This window comes from Rhopalosiphum padi, unplaced genomic scaffold (genome assembly GCF_020882245.1).
Source record: "Rhopalosiphum padi isolate XX-2018 unplaced genomic scaffold, ASM2088224v1 scaffold1, whole genome shotgun sequence".
Taxonomy (NCBI): Eukaryota; Metazoa; Arthropoda; class Insecta; order Hemiptera; family Aphididae; genus Rhopalosiphum; species Rhopalosiphum padi.
This window is the reverse complement of record NW_026869996.1, coordinates 9,026,138-9,049,656: the sequence shown is the minus strand read 5'-3', so window position 1 is coordinate 9,049,656 and position 23,519 is coordinate 9,026,138.

Sequence of the window (23,519 nt, the reverse complement as noted above, 5' to 3'; positions counted from 1 at the left end):
TCTATAATACATTATTTTATATGATAATCTTTACCAATATTAAAAATTCAAATTATTATCTGCTTATAAAACACTCAATTCTTAAGTTAGTGTCATGTAATCCAGACAATTATATTAAGTAAATGATTCTTATTTACTATTATTAACTTCTATAGATATTATGTTAGCTGATTCTTCATAAACACTATAAAACATGTTTTTATATGATAAGTTTGAGAAATATTATGAATTCCTATTTTAATCTGCTTATAAAACAGTCAATTATTAAATGTATACACCAACAGAGGGCGTGAGCGTCGCCGTAGTAGGGACGACATCCGTCGGCCGAACCGCCTCAGAAAGAAACTAGATAGTTGTGTGGCGTTCACCGTACTGCTGTGTGTCGTAACGGGTCGTTGTTTTTACTTAGCTTTTGAGTCTACTCGTTATTTATTAATTAAGATTTTTGATATTATAAACGAATTGTTCATATTTTATGCCCGAAGTTAACACAAGTAAGTTTCTTGACCCTTGACTACTAGATCAAGAAAATGATTCTAATTTATAATTTTTAACTTTCACTTTTTTCATTTTACCTGATATTTTTACTTCATAAAAACTATAAAATATGATTTTATAAGTCAATTCTGACCAATAATACAACTTAACATTTTTTCGTATTGAAAAGGAGCGATTTTCAGTTGTTGTACAAATGTATTCTTTAGTTACACTCATAATACATTTGAATTTCTTCTACAAAACATTCTGGTATATTTGTACTATCTTTTATGGCTTATCATAATTATTATTTATTATCATCTGTTATACATGTTTTGCAGTTTTACATTCGTATTTGTATTTAAGTTTCAATTGTAAATTCCTTTCATGTATTTTGTATAAAAATGAAGTTTGTCCGTTAGTTTATGTTTTGATAGTTTCCACTTCTGAATTACTCAGTGTTGTCCACGTACTAGTTGTCATATAAAAATTGTCGTTCTCCTTATGGTATCTAGTAGTGACATTTTATCATCCAACCATTATACATATTTAACTTACTATTTTTTTTTAGATGGCAGTACACCAGATATACTCAGGACATATTGAGACATGAATTACCATTTCTACCACATGGGAAAGTTTCAACATCCTACGTTGAAAATGGACTAGACGATCCTGATAATAATAATAGTTTTATGCAAAGTACGAGTAATGGATAATATATATAATTGATATTAAATTAATAGTAGTGTAAAAAAAAATCAGTGTCATGAAACCCTGACCATTAGATTGTAAGCAAATGATTCTAATTTTCCATAATTGACATTCAAATATTACATTTAAGCTGAAACTTCATAAACACAATAAAAAATGATTTAATATTCTGAATGTTGACATGATTTTACATGGTAATTTAAACAAATATTACAAAGTCATACTTTGAACTGCTTGTAAAACACTGTATTCTCAAGTTATTCTCCAACCACTATACATATTTAACTGAGTAAATTCTTTCAGATTGCGGTACAGCAGATCATTCAAGACATGCTGAGACATGAATTACCATTTCTACCACATAAGAAAGTTACAACATCCTATGTTGAAAATGGACTAGAAGATACTGATAATAATATTGGATTTATGCGATGTACGTGTAATGGTAATTAAATGTAACTGATAGCAACATAATTGCAGTATAACAAAAACTTAGTGTCATGAAATCCAGACCATTAGATTAAGTAAATGATTCTTATTTACCATTACTAACTTTCATATATATCATGTAAGCTGATACTTCATAAATACCATAAAACATGTTTTTATATGATTATTTTGACTCGTATTTTAAATTTATATTTTTAACTGTTTATAAAACCTACAATTATCAAGTTATATCTTGAAACCTGGACCACTATATTAAGAAAATGATTCTAATTTACCATTGTTAATTTGCATACATTTCATTTAAGCTGTTACTTCATAGACACTATAAAACATGTTTTGTATATGATTATTTTGACTCGTATTTTATATTCATATTTTTAACTGCTTATAAAATACTGAATTCTCAAGTTATTCTTTAACAATTATACATTATTAACTTACTACATTTTTTCAGATGGACATGTTTGTCAGATCACTCAAGGCATGCAGAAACATGAATTCACATTTCTACCACTTACGAAGGTATCAACATCCTATGCTGAAAATGGACTAGAAGATACTGCTAATAATATTGGGTTTATGTAATGTGCGTGTAATGGTTATTGAATATAATTGACAGTAAATTAATGGCAGTGAAACAATTGAGATTTGTTAATAATCTGAAATAAATATTAGTAAACACCTTTGACTTGTAATTTTCATTCTTAAGAGTTACCATTAGTAACTTGCATACATTTCGTTAAGCTGATACTTCAATAACACTATAAAACATGCTTTTTTACGATGACAATTTGACGAATATTAAAAATTCATTTTTTTAACTGTTTATAAAACAAACAATTTCTCAAGTAAATCTCTTGAAACCTATACCACTATATTAAGAAAATGATTCTAATTATTTATTATTAACTTGCATACATTTCATTTAAGCAGATACTTCATAAACACTATAAAACATGATTTTATATGATAATTTTGACGAATATTAAATATTTATATTTAGAACTGCTTATAAAACAAACAATTCTCAAGTTAATCTCTTGAAAGCTGGACCACTATATTAAGAAAATGATTCTAATTTGTTATTATTAACTTGCATACATTTCATTTAAGCAGATTTTTCATTAAAACTATAAAACATGATTTTATATGATAATTTTGACGAATATTAAATATTTATTTTTTGATCTGCTTATAAAACAAACAATTCTCAAGATAATCTCTTGAAACCTGGACCTCTATATTAAGAAAATGATTCTAATTTATTATTATTAACTTGCATACATCTCATTTAAGCAGATTTTACATAAACACTATAAAACATGATTTTATATGATAAATTTGACGAATATTAAATATTTATTTTTTGATCTGCTTATAAAACAAACAATTCTCAAGTTAATCTCTTGAAACCTGGACCTCTATATTAAGAAAATGATTCTAATTTGTTATAATTAACTTGCATACATCTCATTTAAGCAGATTTTACATAAACACTATAAAACATGATTTTATATGATAAATTTGACGAATATTAAATATTTATTTTTTGATCTGCTTATAAAACAAACAATTCTCAAGTTAATCTCTTGAAACCTGGACCAAAATATTAAGAAAATGATTCTAATTTGTTATAATTAACTTGCATACATCTCATTTAAGCAGATACTTCATTAAAACTTTAAAACATGATTTTATATGATAATCTTGACGAATATTAAATATTTATTTTTTGATCTGCTTATAAAACAAACAATTCTCAAGATAATCTCTTGAACCCTGGACCACTATATTAAGAAAATGATTCTAATTTATTATTATTAACTTGCATACATCTCATTTAAGCAGATTTTTCATAAACACTATAAAACATGATTTTATATGATAAATTTGACGAATATTAAATATTTATTTTTTGATCTGCTTATAAAACAAACAATTCTCAAGTTAATCTCTTGAAAGCTGGACCACTATATTAAGAAAATGTTTCTAATTTGTTATTATTAACTTGCATACATTTCATTTAAGCAGATTTTTCATTAAAACTATAAAACATGATTTTATATGATAAATTTGACGAATATTAAATATTTATTTTTTGATCTGCTTATAAAACAAACAATTCTCAAGTTAATCTCTTGAAACCTGGACCAAAATATTAAGAAAATGATTCTAATTTGTTATAATTAACTTGCATACATCTCATTTAAGCAGATACTTCATTAAAACTTTAAAACATGATTTTATATGATAATTTTGACGAATATAAAATATTTATGTTTTTAACTGCTTATAAAACCCACAATTCTCAAGTTAATCTCTTGAAACCTGGACGACTATATTAAGAAAATTACTCCAATTTACCATTATTAACTTGCATACATTTCATTTAAGCAGATACTTTATATACTCTATAATACATTATTTTATATGATAATCTTTACCAATATTAAAAATTCAAATTATTATCTGCTTATAAAACACTCAATTCTTAAGTTAGTGTCATGTAATCCAGACAATTATATTAAGTAAATGATTCTTATTTACTATTATTAACTTCTATAGATATTATGTTAGCTGATTCTTCATAAACACTATAAAACATGTTTTTATATGATAAGTTTGAGAAATATTATGAATTCCTATTTTAATCTGCTTATAAAACAGTCAATTATTAAATGTATACACCAACAGAGGGCGTGAGCGTCGCCGTAGTAGGGACGACATCCGTCGGCCGAACCGCCTCAGAAAGAAACTAGATAGTTGTGTGGCGTTCACCGTACTGCTGTGTGTCGTAACGGGTCGTTGTTTTTACTTAGCTTTTGAGTCTACTCGTTATTTATTAATTAAGATTTTTGATATTATAAACGAATTGTTCATATTTTATGCCCGAAGTTAACACAAGTAAGTTTCTTGACCCTTGACTACTAGATCAAGAAAATGATTCTAATTTATAATTTTTAACTTTCACTTTTTTCATTTTACCTGATATTTTTACTTCATAAAAACTATAAAATATGATTTTATAAGTCAATTCTGACCAATAATACAACTTAACATTTTTTCGTATTGAAAAGGAGCGATTTTCAGTTGTTGTACAAATGTATTCTTTAGTTACACTCATAATACATTTGAATTTCTTCTACAAAACATTCTGGTATATTTGTACTATCTTTTATGGCTTATCATAATTATTATTTATTATCATCTGTTATACATGTTTTGCAGTTTTACATTCGTATTTGTATTTAAGTTTCAATTGTAAATTCCTTTCATGTATTTTGTATAAAAATGAAGTTTGTCCGTTAGTTTATGTTTTGATAGTTTCCACTTCTGAATTACTCAGTGTTGTCCACGTACTAGTTGTCATATAAAAATTGTCGTTCTCCTTATGGTATCTAGTAGTGACATTTTATCATCCAACCATTATACATATTTAACTTACTATTTTTTTTTAGATGGCAGTACACCAGATATACTCAGGACATATTGAGACATGAATTACCATTTCTACCACATGGGAAAGTTTCAACATCCTACGTTGAAAATGGACTAGACGATCCTGATAATAATAATAGTTTTATGCAAAGTACGAGTAATGGATATTGAATATAATTGATATTAAATTAATAGTAGTGTAAAAAAAAATCAGTGTCATGAAACCCTGACCATTAGATTGTAAGCAAATGATTCTAATTTTCCATAATTGACATTCAAATATTACATTTAAGCTGAAACTTCATAAACACAATAAAAAATGATTTAATATTCTGAATGTTGACATGATTTTACATGGTAATTTAAACAAATATTACAAAGTCATACTTTGAACTGCTTGTAAAACACTGTATTCTCAAGTTATTCTCCAACCACTATACATATTTAACTGAGTAAATTCTTTCAGATTGCGGTACAGCAGATCATTCAAGACATGCTGAGACATGAATTACCATTTCTACCACATAAGAAAGTTACAACATCCTATGTTGAAAATGGACTAGAAGATACTGATAATAATATTGGATTTATGCGATGTACGTGTAATGGTAATTAAATGTAACTGATAGCAACATAATTGCAGTATAACAAAAACTTAGTGTCATGAAATCCAGACCATTAGATTAAGTAAATGATTCTTATTTACCATTACTAACTTTCATATATATCATGTAAGCTGATACTTCATAAATACCATAAAACATGTTTTTATATGATTATTTTGACTCGTATTTTAAATTTATATTTTTAACTGTTTATAAAACCTACAATTATCAAGTTAATATCTTGAAACCTGGACCACTATATTAAGAAAATGATTCTAATTTACCATTGTTAATTTGCATACATTTCATTTAAGCTGTTACTTCATAGACACTATAAAACATGTTTTGTATATGATTATTTTGACTCGTATTTTATATTCATATTTTTAACTGCTTATAAAATACTGAATTCTCAAGTTATTCTTTAACAATTATACATTATTAACTTACTACATTTTTTCAGATGGACATGTTTGTCAGATCACTCAAGGCATGCAGAAACATGAATTCACATTTCTACCACTTACGAAGGTATCAACATCCTATGCTGAAAATGGACTAGAAGATACTGCTAATAATATTGGGTTTATGTAATGTGCGTGTAATGGTTATTGAATATAATTGACAGTAAATTAATGGCAGTGAAACAATTGAGATTTGTTAATAATCTGAAATAAATATTAGTAAACACCTTTGACTTGTAATTTTCATTCTTAAGAGTTACCATTAGTAACTTGCATACATTTCGTTTAAGCTGATACTTCAATAACACTATAAAACATGCTTTTTTACGATGACAATTTTGACGAATATTAAAAATTCATTTTTTTAACTGTTTATAAAACAAACAATTTCTCAAGTAAATCTCTTGAAACCTATACCACTATATTAAGAAAATGATTCTAATTATTTATTATTAACTTGCATACATTTCATTTAAGCAGATACTTCATAAACACTATAAAACATGATTTTATATGATAATTTTGACGAATATTAAATATTTATATTTAGAACTGCTTATAAAACAAACAATTCTCAAGTTAATCTCTTGAAAGCTGGACCACTATATTAAGAAAATGATTCTAATTTGTTATTATTAACTTGCATACATTTCATTTAAGCAGATTTTTCATTAAAACTATAAAACATGATTTTATATGATAATTTTGACGAATATTAAATATTTATTTTTTGATCTGCTTATAAAACAAACAATTCTCAAGATAATCTCTTGAAACCTGGACCTCTATATTAAGAAAATGATTCTAATTTATTATTATTAACTTGCATACATCTCATTTAAGCAGATTTTACATAAACACTATAAAACATGATTTTATATGATAAATTTGACGAATATTAAATATTTATTTTTTGATCTGCTTATAAAACAAACAATTCTCAAGTTAATCTCTTGAAACCTGGACCTCTATATTAAGAAAATGATTCTAATTTGTTATAATTAACTTGCATACATCTCATTTAAGCAGATTTTACATAAACACTATAAAACATGATTTTATATGATAAATTTGACGAATATTAAATATTTATTTTTTGATCTGCTTATAAAACAAACAATTCTCAAGTTAATCTCTTGAAACCTGGACCAAAATATTAAGAAAATGATTCTAATTTGTTATAATTAACTTGCATACATCTCATTTAAGCAGATACTTCATTAAAACTTTAAAACATGATTTTATATGATAATCTTGACGAATATTAAATATTTATTTTTTGATCTGCTTATAAAACAAACAATTCTCAAGATAATCTCTTGAACCCTGGACCACTATATTAAGAAAATGATTCTAATTTATTATTATTAACTTGCATACATCTCATTTAAGCAGATTTTTCATAAACACTATAAAACATGATTTTATATGATAAATTTGACGAATATTAAATATTTATTTTTTGATCTGCTTATAAAACAAACAATTCTCAAGTTAATCTCTTGAAAGCTGGACCACTATATTAAGAAAATGTTTCTAATTTGTTATTATTAACTTGCATACATTTCATTTAAGCAGATTTTTCATTAAAACTATAAAACATGATTTTATATGATAATTTTGACGAATATTAAATATTTATTTTTTGATCTGCTTATAAAACAAACAATTCTCAAGATAATCTCTTGAAACCTGGACCACTATATTAAGAAAATGATTCTAATTTATTATTATTAACTTGCATACATCTCATTTAAGCAGATTTTACATAAACACTATAAAACATGATTTTATATGATAAATTTGACGAATATTAAATATTTATTTTTTGATCTGCTTATAAAACAAACAATTCTCAAGTTAATCTCTTGAAACCTGGACCAAAATATTAAGAAAATGATTCTAATTTGTTATAATTAACTTGCATACATCTCATTTAAGCAGATACTTCATTAAAACTTTAAAACATGATTTTATATGATAATTTTGACGAATATAAAATATTTATGTTTTTAACTGCTTATAAAACCCACAATTCTCAAGTTAATCTCTTGAAACCTGGACGACTATATTAAGAAAATTACTCCAATTTACCATTATTAACTTGCATACATTTCATTTAAGCAGATACTTTATATACTCTATAATACATTATTTTATATGATAATCTTTACCAATATTAAAAATTCAAATTATTATCTGCTTATAAAACACTCAATTCTTAAGTTAGTGTCATGTAATCCAGACAATTATATTAAGTAAATGATTCTTATTTACTATTATTAACTTCTATAGATATTATGTTAGCTGATTCTTCATAAACACTATAAAACATGTTTTTATATGATAAGTTTGAGAAATATTATGAATTCCTATTTTAATCTGCTTATAAAACAGTCAATTATTAAATGTATACACCAACAGAGGGCGTGAGCGTCGCCGTAGTAGGGACGACATCCGTCGGCCGAACCGCCTCAGAAAGAAACTAGATAGTTGTGTGGCGTTCACCGTACTGCTGTGTGTCGTAACGGGTCGTTGTTTTTACTTAGCTTTTGAGTCTACTCGTTATTTATTAATTAAGATTTTTGATATTATAAACGAATTGTTCATATTTTATGCCCGAAGTTAACACAAGTAAGTTTCTTGACCCTTGACTACTAGATCAAGAAAATGATTCTAATTTATAATTTTTAACTTTCACTTTTTTCATTTTACCTGATATTTTTACTTCATAAAAACTATAAAATATGATTTTATAAGTCAATTCTGACCAATAATACAACTTAACATTTTTTCGTATTGAAAAGGAGCGATTTTCAGTTGTTGTACAAATGTATTCTTTAGTTACACTCATAATACATTTGAATTTCTTCTACAAAACATTCTGGTATATTTGTACTATCTTTTATGGCTTATCATAATTATTATTTATTATCATCTGTTATACATGTTTTGCAGTTTTACATTCGTATTTGTATTTAAGTTTCAATTGTAAATTCCTTTCATGTATTTTGTATAAAAATGAAGTTTGTCCGTTAGTTTATGTTTTGATAGTTTCCACTTCTGAATTACTCAGTGTTGTCCACGTACTAGTTGTCATATAAAAATTGTCGTTCTCCTTATGGTATCTAGTAGTGACATTTTATCATCCAACCATTATACATATTTAACTTACTATTTTTTTTTAGATGGCAGTACACCAGATATACTCAGGACATATTGAGACATGAATTACCATTTCTACCACATGGGAAAGTTTCAACATCCTACGTTGAAAATGGACTAGACGATCCTGATAATAATAATAGTTTTATGCAAAGTACGAGTAATGGATATTGAATATAATTGATATTAAATTAATAGTAGTGTAAAAAAAAATCAGTGTCATGAAACCCTGACCATTAGATTGTAAGCAAATGATTCTAATTTTCCATAATTGACATTCAAATATTACATTTAAGCTGAAACTTCATAAACACAATAAAAAATGATTTAATATTCTGAATGTTGACATGATTTTACATGGTAATTTAAACAAATATTACAAAGTCATACTTTGAACTGCTTGTAAAACACTGTATTCTCAAGTTATTCTCCAACCACTATACATATTTAACTGAGTAAATTCTTTCAGATTGCGGTACAGCAGATCATTCAAGACATGCTGAGACATGAATTACCATTTCTACCACATAAGAAAGTTACAACATCCTATGTTGAAAATGGACTAGAAGATACTGATAATAATATTGGATTTATGCGATGTACGTGTAATGGTAATTAAATGTAACTGATAGCAACATAATTGCAGTATAACAAAAACTTAGTGTCATGAAATCAAGACCATTAGATTAAGTAAATGATTCTTATTTACCATTACTAACTTTCATATATATCATGTAAGCTGATACTTCATAAATACTATAAAACATGTTTTTATATGATTATTTTGACTCGTATTTTAAATTTATATTTTTAACTGCTTATAAAACCTACAATTATCAAGTTAATATCTTGAAACCTGGACCACTATATTAAGAAAATGATTCTAATTTACCATTGTTAATTTGCATACATTTCATTTAAGCTGTTACTTCATAGACACTATAAAACATGTTTTGTATATGATTATTTTGACTCGAATTTTATATTCATATTTTTAACTGCTTATAAAATACTGAATTCTCAAGTTATTCTTTAACAATTATACATTATTAACTTACTACATTTTTTCAGATGGACATGTTTGTCAGATCACTCAAGGCATGCAGAAACATGAATTCACATTTCTACCACTTACGAAGGTATCAACATCCTATGCTGAAAATGGACTAGAAGATACTGCTAATAATATTGGGTTTATGTAATGTGCGTGTAATGGTTATTGAATATAATTGACAGTAAATTAATGGCAGTGAAACAATTGAGATTTGTTAATAATCTGAAATAAATATTAGTAAACACCTTTGACTTGTAATTTTCATTCTTAAGAGTTACCATTAGTAACTTGCATACATTTCGTTTAAGCTGATACTTCAATAACACTATAAAACATGCTTTTTTACGATGACAATTTTGACGAATATTAAATATTTATATTTAGAACTGCTTATAAAACAAACAATTCTCAAGTTAATCTCTTGAAAGCTGGACCACTATATTAAGAAAATGATTCTAATTTGTTATTATTAACTTGCATACATTTCATTTAAGCAGATTTTTCATTAAAACTATAAAACATGATTTTATATGATAATTTTGACGAATATTAAATATTTATTTTTTGATCTGCTTATAAAACAAACAATTCTCAAGATAATCTCTTGAAACCTGGACCTCTATATTAAGAAAATGATTCTAATTTATTATTATTAACTTGCATACATCTCATTTAAGCAGATTTTACATAAACACTATAAAACATGATTTTATATGATAAATTTGACGAATATTAAATATTTATTTTTTGATCTGCTTATAAAACAAACAATTCTCAAGTTAATCTCTTGAAACCTGGACCAAAATATTAAGAAAATGATTCTAATTTGTTATAATTAACTTGCATACATCTCATTTAAGCAGATACTTCATTAAAACTTTAAAACATGATTTTATATGATAATCTTGACGAATATTAAATATTTATTTTTTGATCTGCTTATAAAACAAACAATTCTCAAGATAATCTCTTGAACCCTGGACCACTATATTAAGAAAATGATTCTAATTTATTATTATTAACTTGCATACATCTCATTTAAGCAGATTTTTCATAATCACTATAAAACATGATTTTATATGATAAATTTGACGAATATTAAATATTTATTTTTTGATCTGCTTATAAAACAAACAATTCTCAAGTTAATCTCTTGAAAGCTGGACCACTATATTAAGAAAATGATTCTAATTTGTTATTATTAACTTGCATACATTTCATTTAAGCAGATTTTTCATTAAAACTATAAAACATGATTTTATATGATAATTTTGACGAATATTAAATATTTATTATTTGATCTGCTTATAAAACAAACAATTCTCAAGATAATCTCTTGAAACCTGGACCACTATATTAAGAAAATGATTCTAATTTATTATTATTAACTTGCATACATCTCATTTAAGCAGATTTTACATAAACACTATAAAACATGATTTTATATGATAAATTTGACGAATATTAAATATTTATTTTTTGATCTGCTTATAAAACAAACAATTCTCAAGTTAATCTCTTGAAACCTGGACCAAAATATTAAGAAAATGATTCTAATTTGTTATAATTAACTTGCATACATCTCATTTAAGCAGATACTTCATTAAAACTTTAAAACATGATTTTATATGATAATTTTGACGAATATAAAATATTTATGTTTTTAACTGCTTATAAAACCCACAATTCTCAAGTTAATCTCTTGAAACCTGGACGACTATATTAAGAAAATTACTCCAATTTACCATTATTAACTTGCATACATTTCATTTAAGCAGATACTTTATATACTCTATAATACATTATTTTATATGATAATCTTTACCAATATTAAAAATTCAAATTATTATCTGCTTATAAAACACTCAATTCTTAAGTTAGTGTCATGTAATCCAGACAATTATATTAAGTAAATGATTCTTATTTACTATTATTAACTTCTATAGATATTATGTTAGCTGATTCTTCATAAACACTATAAAACATGTTTTTATATGATAAGTTTGAGAAATATTATGAATTCCTATTTTAATCTGCTTATAAAACAGTCAATTATTAAATGTATACACCAACAGAGGGCGTGAGCGTCGCCGTAGTAGGGACGACATCCGTCGGCCGAACCGCCTCAGAAAGAAACTAGATAGTTGTGTGGCGTTCACCGTACTGCTGTGTGTCGTAACGGGTCGTTGTTTTTACTTAGCTTTTGAGTCTACTCGTTATTTATTAATTAAGATTTTTGATATTATAAACGAATTGTTCATATTTTATGCCCGAAGTTAACACAAGTAAGTTTCTTGACCCTTGACTACTAGATCAAGAAAATGATTCTAATTTATAATTTTTAACTTTCACTTTTTTCATTTTACCTGATATTTTTACTTCATAAAAACTATAAAATATGATTTTATAAGTCAATTCTGACCAATAATACAACTTAACATTTTTTCGTATTGAAAAGGAGCGATTTTCAGTTGTTGTACAAATGTATTCTTTAGTTACACTCATAATACATTTGAATTTCTTCTACAAAACATTCTGGTATATTTGTACTATCTTTTATGGCTTATCATAATTATTATTTATTATCATCTGTTATACATGTTTTGCAGTTTTACATTCGTATTTGTATTTAAGTTTCAATTGTAAATTCCTTTCATGTATTTTGTATAAAAATGAAGTTTGTCCGTTAGTTTATGTTTTGATAGTTTCCACTTCTGAATTACTCAGTGTTGTCCACGTACTAGTTGTCATATAAAAATTGTCGTTCTCCTTATGGTATCTAGTAGTGACATTTTATCATCCAACCATTATACATATTTAACTTACTATTTTTTTTTAGATGGCAGTACACCAGATATACTCAGGACATATTGAGACATGAATTACCATTTCTACCACATGGGAAAGTTTCAACATCCTACGTTGAAAATGGACTAGACGATCCTGATAATAATAATAGTTTTATGCAAAGTACGAGTAATGGATATTGAATATAATTGATATTAAATTAATAGTAGTGTAAAAAAAAATCAGTGTCATGAAACCCTGACCATTAGATTGTAAGCAAATGTTTCTAATTTTCCATAATTGACATTCAAATATTTCATTTAAGCTGTTACTTCATAGACACTATAAAACATGTTTTGTATATGATTATTTTGACTCGTATTTTATATTCATATTTTTAACTGCTTATAAAATACTGAATTCTCAAGTTATTCTTTAACAATTATACATTATTAACTTACTACATTTTTTCAGATGGACATGTTTGTCAGATCACTCAAGGCATGCAGAAACATGAATTCACATTTCTACCACTTACGAAGGTATCAACATCCTATGCTGAAAATGGACTAGAAGATACTGCTAATAATATTGGGTTTATGTAATGTGCGTGTAATGGTTATTGAATATAATTGACAGTAAATTAATGGCAGTGAAACAATTGAGATTTGTTAATAATCTGAAATAAATATTAGTAAACACCTTTGACTTGTAATTTTCATTCTTAAGAGTTACCATTAGTAACTTGCATACATTTCGTTTAAGCTGATACTTCAATAACACTATAAAACATGCTTTTTTACGATGACAATTTTGACGAATATTAAAAATTCATTTTTTTAACTGTTTATAAAACAAACAATTTCTCAAGTAAATCTCTTGAAACCTATACCACTATATTAAGAAAATGATTCTAATTATTTATTATTAACTTGCATACATTTCATTTAAGCAGATACTTCATAAACACTATAAAACATGATTTTATATGATAATTTTGACGAATATTAAATATTTATATTTAGAACTGCTTATAAAACAAACAATTCTCAAGTTAATCTCTTGAAAGCTGGACCACTATATTAAGAAAATGATTCTAATTTGTTATTATTAACTTGCATACATTTCATTTAAGCAGATTTTTCATTAAAACTATAAAACATGATTTTATATGATAATTTTGACGAATATTAAATATTTATTTTTTGATCTGCTTATAAAACAAACAATTCTCAAGATAATCTCTTGAAACCTGGACCTCTATATTAAGAAAATGATTCTAATTTATTATTATTAACTTGCATACATCTCATTTAAGCAGATACTTCATTAAAACTTTAAAACATGATTTTATATGATAATCTTGACGAATATTAAATATTTATTTTTTGATCTGCTTATAAAACAAACAATTCTCAAGATAATCTCTTGAACCCTGGACCACTATATTAAGAAAATGATTCTAATTTATTATTATTAACTTGCATACATCTCATTTAAGCAGATTTTTCATAATCACTATAAAACATGATTTTATATGATAAATTTGACGAATATTAAATATTTATTTTTTGATCTGCTTATAAAACAAACAATTCTCAAGTTAATCTCTTGAAACCTGGACCAAAATATTAAGAAAATGATTCTAATTTGTTATAATTAACTTGCATACATCTCATTTAAGCAGATACTTCATTAAAACTTTAAAACATGATTTTATATGATAATCTTGACGAATATTAAATATTTATTTTTTGATCTGCTTATAAAACAAACAATTCTCAAGATAATCTCTTGAACCCTGGACCACTATATTAAGAAAATGATTCTAATTTATTATTATTAACTTGCATACATCTCATTTAAGCAGATTTTTCATAATCACTATAAAACATGATTTTATATGATAAATTTGACGAATATTAAATATTTATTTTTTGATCTGCTTATAAAACAAACAATTCTCAAGTTAATCTCTTGAAAGCTGGACCACTATATTAAGAAAATGATTCTAATTTGTTATTATTAACTTGCATACATTTCATTTAAGCAGATTTTTCATTAAAACTATAAAACATGATTTTATATGATAATTTTGACGAATATTAAATATTTATTATTTGATCTGCTTATAAAACAAACAATTCTCAAGATAATCTCTTGAAACCTGGACCACTATATTAAGAAAATGATTCTAATTTATTATTATTAACTTGCATACATCTCATTTAAGCAGATTTTACATAAACACTATAAAACATGATTTTATATGATAAATTTGACGAATATTAAATATTTATTTTTTGATCTGCTTATAAAACAAACAATTCTCAAGTTAATCTCTTGAAACCTGGACCAAAATATTAAGAAAATGATTCTAATTTGTTATAATTAACTTGCATACATCTCATTTAAGCAGATACTTCATTAAAACTTTAAAACATGATTTTATATGATAATTTTGACGAATATAAAATATTTATGTTTTTAACTGCTTATAAAACCCACAATTCTCAAGTTAATCTCTTGAAACCTGGACGACTATATTAAGAAAATTACTCCAATTTACCATTATTAACTTGCATACATTTCATTTAAGCAGATACTTTATATACTCTATAATACATTATTTTATATGATAATCTTTACCAATATTAAAAATTCAAATTATTATCTGCTTATAAAACACTCAATTCTTAAGTTAGTGTCATGTAATCCAGACAATTATATTAAGTAAATGATTCTTATTTACTATTATTAACTTCTATAGATATTATGTTAGCTGATTCTTCATAAACACTATAAAACATGTTTTTATATGATAAGTTTGAGAAATATTATGAATTCCTATTTTAATCTGCTTATAAAACAGTCAATTATTAAATGTATACACCAACAGAGGGCGTGAGCGTCGCCGTAGTAGGGACGACATCCGTCGGCCGAACCGCCTCAGAAAGAAACTAGATAGTTGTGTGGCGTTCACCGTACTGCTGTGTGTCGTAACGGGTCGTTGTTTTTACTTAGCTTTTGAGTCTACTCGTTATTTATTAATTAAGATTTTTGATATTATAAACGAATTGTTCATATTTTATGCCCGAAGTTAACACAAGTAAGTTTCTTGACCCTTGACTACTAGATCAAGAAAATGATTCTAATTTATAATTTTTAACTTTCACTTTTTTCATTTTACCTGATATTTTTACTTCATAAAAACTATAAAATATGATTTTATAAGTCAATTCTGACCAATAATACAACTTAACATTTTTTCGTATTGAAAAGGAGCGATTTTCAGTTGTTGTACAAATGTATTCTTTAGTTACACTCATAATACATTTGAATTTCTTCTACAAAACATTCTGGTATATTTGTACTATCTTTTATGGCTTATCATAATTATTATTTATTATCATCTGTTATACATGTTTTGCAGTTTTACATTCGTATTTGTATTTAAGTTTCAATTGTAAATTCCTTTCATGTATTTTGTATAAAAATGAAGTTTGTCCGTTAGTTTATGTTTTGATAGTTTCCACTTCTGAATTACTCAGTGTTGTCCACGTACTAGTTGTCATATAAAAATTGTCGTTCTCCTTATGGTATCTAGTAGTGACATTTTATCATCCAACCATTATACATATTTAACTTACTATTTTTTTTTAGATGGCAGTACACCAGATATACTCAGGACATATTGAGACATGAATTACCATTTCTACCACATGGGAAAGTTTCAACATCCTACGTTGAAAATGGACTAGACGATCCTGATAATAATAATAGTTTTATGCAAAGTACGAGTAATGGATATTGAATATAATTGATATTAAATTAATAGTAGTGTAAAAAAAAATCAGTGTCATGAAACCCTGACCATTAGATTGTAAGCAAATGTTTCTAATTTTCCATAATTGACATTCAAATATTTCATTTAAGCTGTTACTTCATAGACACTATAAAACATGTTTTGTATATGATTATTTTGACTCGTATTTTATATTCATATTTTTAACTGCTTATAAAATACTGAATTCTCAAGTTATTCTTTAACAATTATACATTATTAACTTACTACATTTTTTCAGATGGACATGTTTGTCAGATCACTCAAGGCATGCAGAAACATGAATTCACATTTCTACCACTTACGAAGGTATCAACATCCTATGCTGAAAATGGACTAGAAGATACTGCTAATAATATTGGGTTTATGTAATGTGCGTGTAATGGTTATTGAATATAATTGACAGTAAATTAATGGCAGTGAAACAATTGAGATTTGTTAATAATCTGAAATAAATATTAGTAAACACCTTTGACTTGTAATTTTCATTCTTAAGAGTTACCATTAGTAACTTGCATACATTTCGTTTAAGCTGATACTTCAATAACACTATAAAACATGCTTTTTTACGATGACAATTTTGACGAATATTAAAAATTCATTTTTTTAACTGTTTATAAAACAAACAATTTCTCAAGTAAATCTCTTGAAACCTATACCACTATATTAAGAAAATGATTCTAATTATTTATTATTAACTTGCATACATTTCATTTAAGCAGATACTTCATAAACACTATAAAACATGATTTTATATGATAATTTTGACGAATATTAAATATTTATATTTAGAACTGCTTATAAAACAAACAATTCTCAAGTTAATCTCTTGAAAGCTGGACCACTATATTAAGAAAATGATTCTAATTTGTTATTATTAACTTGCATACATTTCATTTAAGCAGATTTTTCATTAAAACTATAAAACATGATTTTATATGATAATTTTGACGAATATTAAATATTTATTTTTTGATCTGCTTATAAAACAAACAATTCTCAAGATAATCTCTTGAAACCTGGACCTCTATATTAAGAAAATGATTCTAATTTATTATTATTAACTTGCATACATCTCATTTAAGCAGATTTTACATAAACACTATAAAACATGATTTTATATGATAAATTTGACGAATATTAAATATTTATTTTTTGATCTGCTTATAAAACAAACAATTCTCAAGTTAATCTCTTGAAACCTGGACCTCTATATTAAGAAAATGATTCTAATTTGTTATAATTAACTTGCATACATCTCATTTAAGCAGATTTTACATAAACACTATAAAACATGATTTTATATGATAAATTTGACGAATATTAAATATTTATTTTTTGATCTGCTTATAAAACAAACAATTCTCAAGTTAATCTCTTGAAACCTGGACCAAAATATTAAGAAAATGATTCTAATTTGTTATAATTAACTTGCATACATCTCATTTAAGCAGATACTTCATTAAAACTTTAAAACATGATTTTATATGATAATCTTGACGAATATTAAATATTTATTTTTTGATCTGCTTATAAAACAAACAATTCTCAAGATAATCTCTTGAACCCTGGACCACTATATTAAGAAAATGATTCTAATTTATTATTATTAACTTGCATACATCTCATTTAAGCAGATTTTTCATAAACACTATAAAACATGATTTTATATGATAAATTTGACGAATATTAAATATTTATTTTTTGATCTGCTTATAAAACAAACAATTCTCAAGTTAATCTCTTGAAAGCTGGACCACTATATTAAGAAAATGTTTCTAATTTGTTATTATTAACTTGCATACATTTCATTTAAGCAGATTTTTCATTAAAACTATAAAACATGATTTTATATGATAATTTTGACGAATATTAAATATTTATTTTTTGATCTGCTTATAAAACAAACAATTCTCAAGATAATCTCTTGAAACCTGGACCACTATATTAAGAAAATGATTCTAATTTATTATTATTAACTTGCATACATCTCATTTAAGCAGATTTTACATAAACACTATAAAACATGATTTTATATGATAAATTTGACGAATATTAAATATTTATTTTTTGATCTGCTTATAAAACAAACAATTCTCAAGTTAATCTCTTGAAACCTGGACCAAAATATTAAGAAAATGATTCTAATTTGTTATAATTAACTTGCATACATTTCATTTAAGCAGATACTTCATTAAAACTTTAAAACATGATTTTATATGATAATTTTGACGAATATTAAATATTTATGTTTTTAACTGCTTATAAAACCCACAATTCTCAAGTTAATCTCTTGAAACCTACACCACTATATTAAGAAAATGATTCTAATTATTTATTATTAACTTGCATACATTTCATTTAAGCAGATACTTCATAAACACTATAAACATGATTTTATATGATAATTTTGACGAATATAAAATATTTATGTTTTTAACTGCTTATAAAACCCACAATTCTCAAGTTAATCTCTTGAAACCTGGACGACTATATTAAGAAAATTACTCCAATTTACCATTATTAACTTGCATACATTTCATTTAAGCAGATACTTTATATACTCTATAATACATTATTTTATATGATAATCTTTACCAATATTAAAAATTCAAATTATTATCTGCTTATAAAACACTCAATTCTTAAGTTAGTGTCATGTAATCCAGACAATTATATTAAGTAAATGATTCTTATTTACTATTATTAACTTCTATAGATATTATGTTAGCTGATTCTTCATAAACACTATAAAACATGTTTTTATATGATAAGTTTGAGAAATATTATGAATTCCTATTTTAATCTGCTTATAAAACAGTCAATTATTAAATGTATACACCAACAGAGGGCGTGAGCGTCGCCGTAGTAGGGACGACATCCGTCGGCCGAACCGCCTCAGAAAGAAACTAGATAGTTGTGTGGCGTTCACCGTACTGCTGTGTGTCGTAACGGGTCGTTGTTTTTACTTAGCTTTTGAGTCTACTCGTTATTTATTAATTAAGATTTTTGATATTATAAACGAATTGTTCATATTTTATGCCCGAAGTTAACACAAGTAAGTTTCTTGACCCTTGACTACTAGATCAAGAAAATGATTCTAATTTATAATTTTTAACTTTCACTTTTTTCATTTTACCTGATATTTTTACTTCATAAAAACTATAAAATATGATTTTATAAGTCAATTCTGACCAATAATACAACTTAACATTTTTTCGTATTGAAAAGGAGCGATTTTCAGTTGTTGTACAAATGTATTCTTTAGTTACACTCATAATACATTTGAATTTCTTCTACAAAACATTCTGGTATATTTGTACTATCTTTTATGGCTTATCATAATTATTATTTATTATCATCTGTTATACATGTTTTGCAGTTTTACATTCGTATTTGTATTTAAGTTTCAATTGTAAATTCCTTTCATGTATTTTGTATAAAAATGAAGTTTGTCCGTTAGTTTATGTTTTGATAGTTTCCACTTCTGAATTACTCAGTGTTGTCCACGTACTAGTTGTCATATAAAAATTGTCGTTCTCCTTATGGTATCTAGTAGTGACATTTTATCATCCAACCATTATACATATTTAACTTACTATTTTTTTTTAGATGGCAGTACACCAGATATACTCAGGACATATTGAGACATGAATTACCATTTCTACCACATGGGAAAGTTTCAACATCCTACGTTGAAAATGGACTAGACGATCCTGATAATAATAATAGTTTTATGCAAAGTACGAGTAATGGATATTGAATATAATTGATATTAAATTAATAGTAGTGTAAAAAAAAATCAGTGTCATGAAACCCTGACCATTAGATTGTAAGCAAATGTTTCTAATTTTCCATAATTGACATTCAAATATTTCATTTAAGCTGTTACTTCATAGACACTATAAAACATGTTTTGTATATGATTATTTTGACTCGTATTTTATATTCATATTTTTAACTGCTTATAAAATACTGAATTCTCAAGTTATTCTTTAACAATTATACATTATTAACTTACTACATTTTTTCAGATGGACATGTTTGTCAGATCACTCAAGGCATGCAGAAACATGAATTCACATTTCTACCACTTACGAAGGTATCAACATCCTATGCTGAAAATGGACTAGAAGATACTGCTAATAATATTGGGTTTATGTAATGTGCGTGTAATGGTTATTGAATATAATTGACAGTAAATTAATGGCAGTGAAACAATTGAGATTTGTTAATAATCTGAAATAAATATTAGTAAACACCTTTGACTTGTAATTTTCATTCTTAAGAGTTACCATTAGTAACTTGCATACATTTCGTTTAAGCTGATACTTCAATAACACTATAAAACATGCTTTTTTACGATGACAATTTTGACGAATATTAAAAATTCATTTTTTTAACTGTTTATAAAACAAACAATTTCTCAAGTAAATCTCTTGAAACCTATACCACTATATTAAGAAAATGATTCTAATTATTTATTATTAACTTGCATACATTTCATTTAAGCAGATACTTCATAAACACTATAAAACATGATTTTATATGATAATTTTGACGAATATTAAATATTTATATTTAGAACTGCTTATAAAACAAACAATTCTCAAGTTAATCTCTTGAAAGCTGGACCACTATATTAAGAAAATGATTCTAATTTGTTATTATTAACTTGCATACATTTCATTTAAGCAGATTTTTCATTAAAACTATAAAACATGATTTTATATGATAATTTTGACGAATATTAAATATTTATTTTTTGATCTGCTTATAAAACAAACAATTCTCAAGATAATCTCTTGAAACCTGGACCTCTATATTAAGAAAATGATTCTAATTTATTATTATTAACTTGCATACATCTCATTTAAGCAGATTTTACATAAACACTATAAAACATGATTTTATATGATAAATTTGACGAATATTAAATATTTATTTTTTGATCTGCTTATAAAACAAACAATTCTCAAGTTAATCTCTTGAAACCTGGACCTCTATATTAAGAAAATGATTCTAATTTGTTATAATTAACTTGCATACATCTCATTTAAGCAGATTTTACATAAACACTATAAAACATGATTTTATATGATAAATTTGACGAATATTAAATATTTATTTTTTGATCTGCTTATAAAACAAACAATTCTCAAGTTAATCTCTTGAAACCTGGACCAAAATATTAAGAAAATGATTCTAATTTGTTATAATTAACTTGCATACATCTCATTTAAGCAGATACTTCATTAAAACTTTAAAACATGATTTTATATGATAATCTTGACGAATATTAAATATTTATTTTTTGATCTGCTTATAAAACAAACAATTCTCAAGATAATCTCTTGAACCCTGGACCACTATATTAAGAAAATGATTCTAATTTATTATTATTAACTTGCATACATCTCATTTAAGCAGATTTTTCATAAACACTATAAAACATGATTTTATATGATAAATTTGACGAATATTAAATATTTATTTTTTGATCTGCTTATAAAACAAACAATTCTCAAGTTAATCTCTTGAAAGCTGGACCACTATATTAAGAAAATGTTTCTAATTTGTTATTATTAACTTGCATACATTTCATTTAAGCAGATTTTTCATTAAAACTATAAAACATGATTTTATATGATAATTTTGACGAATATTAAATATTTATTTTTTGATCTGCTTATAAAACAAACAATTCTCAAGATAATCTCTTGAAACCTGGACCACTATATTAAGAAAATGATTCTAATTTATTATTATTAACTTGCATACATCTCATTTAAGCAGATTTTACATAAACACTATAAAACATGATTTTATATGATAAATTTGACGAATATTAAATATTTATTTTTTGATCTGCTTATAAAACAAACAATTCTCAAGTTAATCTCTTGAAACCTGGACCAAAATATTAAGAAAATGATTCTAATTTGTTATAATTAACTTGCATACATTTCATTTAAGCAGATACTTCATTAAAACTTTAAAACATGATTTTATATGATAATTTTGACGAATATTAAATATTTATGTTTTTAACTGCTTATAAAACCCACAATTCTCAAGTTAATCTCTTGAAACCTACACCACTATATTAAGAAAATGATTCTAATTATTTATTATTAACTTGCATACATTTCATTTAAGCAGATACTTCATAAACACTATAAACATGATTTTATATGATAATTTTGACGAATATAAAATATTTATGTTTTTAACTGCTTATAAAACCCACAATTCTCAAGTTAATCTCTTGAAACCTGGACGACTATATTAAGAAAATTACTCCAATTTACCATTATTAACTTGCATACATTTCATTTAAGCAGATACTTTATATACTCTATAATACATTATTTTATATGATAATCTTTACCAATATTAAAAATTCAAATTATTATCTGCTTATAAAACACTCAATTCTTAAGTTAGTGTCATGTAATCCAGACAATTATATTAAGTAAATGATTCTTATTTACTATTATTAACTTCTATAGATATTATGT